Raw genomic sequence first — 2,632 nt, 5'->3', positions numbered from 1 at the left:
GGGGGGGGGGGGGGGGGGGGGTTACAGACCCAAGTTCTTTCACACTATTTGAACAGTTTCACACACAGAAATTAAACATCATAATTTGTAAACTTCTAATTTTTGTCAGTTATGGTTATTTGTTTCTTTTTCCCTTAATTAAGTTCACGAAAGAACCCAAAACAGCTGAGCGTAGACAAACTCCGACAACTAGCATAATTTTCTTTTCATCTTCCTGGCAAGAACCCATGCCAACATTTCTGCCCTACCGTTAACAAAGAGAATGACTTCCAGGTTTCATTTTCCTGGCGTTTCCCGCAAGTGACCGCGAAATTGGCGTCCAGCTTTGGTTGTTATTATTATGAGATTTATTAAGGTAGACGTTTGCCAAAGAAAAGGCGGGAAATTCATCAGTTCGTGTTCTCATTTCCCCCACAACATTCCAAAGGCAGTTCATTCTGAGAAGGGATGAAAGGTGAGGGCTGGTCGGTCAGTGATCTTAACTGACGTCAGTGGTCGAGCAGATATCGTGGGCCAGACTCAGAAAAAATGGTACCGCCCATGTCTAACTCTAACGATGTACGTGAGTGAACGTAGACTTTCAGAAAAATGGAGAAGGGGGGGGGGGGGGGGAATGGGGTGGTTGGGAAAGGATAAATAATTTTATGCCTTTCTAGTAATATGTACCCGAATTGCCCAAAATTTTGTTCAACTCTTTATAAACGACACATTAGTTCAGATAGCTTTAGGCATCGCTCAGTTATTTACAGTCATACCAATAATCCTAAACACTAGAAAATTCATCCTATCATGCATAATTAAACGGTATGCCTATTGCACGGAGCTTTCATTTCTATGCCCCAGTTTGGTTTTCATTTTACACAAATCAATGAAATAATAGCGGAATTATTGTGATATTTGCAGCGCTCAAACAATGGATGGCGTCGGTGGCCTAGTGGTTAGGCTCTCGGACTCGCAACCGTAAGGTGGTGGGTTCGAATCCTGTCAGGGACCCGACGTTGTGTCCTTGGGAAAGGCACTTTGCACAAATTTTCCTCACTTCACCCAGGTGGAAATGGGTACCCAGCTATAGACAGTAAAAGATCTTGTCAGTTTGATCGTGTTTGAGCGCGTGAAATCCGCAGCTTGCACTGTATGCTTCCACGGAAGCTGAGAATGTTTCTGAGTGTTCTCAGAGGGTCTGCTGGGGTAATAATAGTTGTAAAGCGCATAGAGCAAGCTCTTGAGCATGGATATGCGCTATATAAATGCAATTATTATTATTATTATTATTATTATTAAAACGGCCTGCGCAAAAAAATGATAATATGAGGAATTGTTTTCAGCATTCTGAGAGTTATCGTGTTCATTTGTCAAATTATTACCGACTGTAATTACAGTTATTAAGTAACATAATTGTATCACGCTTACTAGGAAGTGGAGATTGTTACAGAATGCCATTAGGTCTGCTGGGGTAATAATATTATAGATTGTAAGGCGCTGAGAGCTTGCTGTTGGGCGGGTATTTGCGTTAGGAATTTGCGCAATACAAGTGCTATTTTATTATTATTATCATTATTATTATTATTATTATTATTATTATTATTACTATTATTATTAATTTTATAATAATAATAATTATTATTATCATTATTAACATTATTCTTATTTTTTATATTATTGATAATACTAATGATATCATCACTATTATTATTATTATTATTATTATTATTATTATTATTATTATTATTATTATTATTATTTGAGACCTGATCAGGTGGATACACGGTTATTGAGACCTGATCAGGTGGATACACGGTTATCGTCGACACCAAAGTTATGTTTACAATTTTTTGCTGAGAAAGTATACTGGTATTACATTTTTCTTGGATGGCTCTCGAGTCAGCCAAACAGACCGCTTTTCTGTTTGTTCAGGTGTTAACATACTTTCTCTCTCTCTCTCGTTCTCTCTCTTTCTCTTTCTCTCTCTCCCTCCCCCCCCCTCTCTCTCTCTCTCTCTCTCTCTCTCCCCCCCTCTCTCCCTCTCTTTCTCCTGTCTGTCACTTACAGGCATGCATATACAAACAAACAATAACAACAACAAAAACAAAAACATAGACACAAACACATTCCAACCACTCACACACACCCACATATACACACACCCACAAACACACACATACACACACACACACACAACACATACTCACTGCCACCAGCCTACCCCTCACATAATATGTTTTTAACGTTTAGCGGATATCCTGTTTCTCTCATGTCTCCAGAAATGCCGCACAAACAGGTATATTATTATGTTGGGTTTTTTTGGGTTTTTTTTTTTTAAAAGAGGGGCGGGGGGAGATTTAACCTCTTCACTGCCATGTGTACGTATGCACTCGCACGTTTTCAACAAAACTAAGTCTGTGTCAATTTTTTAAACTGGTAAGTATCAAGGGAAAGCAAGTTTTGGGGAGGTAGTAATAATAGATACATGCAATAGATAACATTAATTTTGTATCGCGCAAACTCCAGCTCAACAGTAAGTTTTATGCGCTTTACAATCTATAAAATTGCTCCCAGCAGACCTGATAGCATTCTGAAAAAATCTCGAGTTCTTCGGAGGCGTACAGTGCAAGCTTCAATTTTATTGACGCTA

The 2,632-nt window shown here is 38.8% G+C and overlaps 1 protein-coding gene across 1 annotated transcript in view; it reads right to left on the bottom strand.

Annotated features, from left to right (window-relative positions):
* The window catches only part of LOC101862647 (acid-sensing ion channel 2), a gene marked incomplete at its 3' end in the record, with an annotated part of 43,597 nt that overhangs the window by 4,593 nt on the left and 36,372 nt on the right, over positions 1–2,632 (bottom strand).

This window comes from Aplysia californica, unplaced genomic scaffold (genome assembly GCF_000002075.1).
Source record: "Aplysia californica isolate F4 #8 unplaced genomic scaffold, AplCal3.0 scaffold00172, whole genome shotgun sequence".
NCBI lineage: Eukaryota > Metazoa > Mollusca > Gastropoda > Aplysiida > Aplysiidae > Aplysia > Aplysia californica.
Note: the sequence above shows the minus strand (reverse complement) of the source record. Positions and strands in the feature narration are given on the sequence as shown.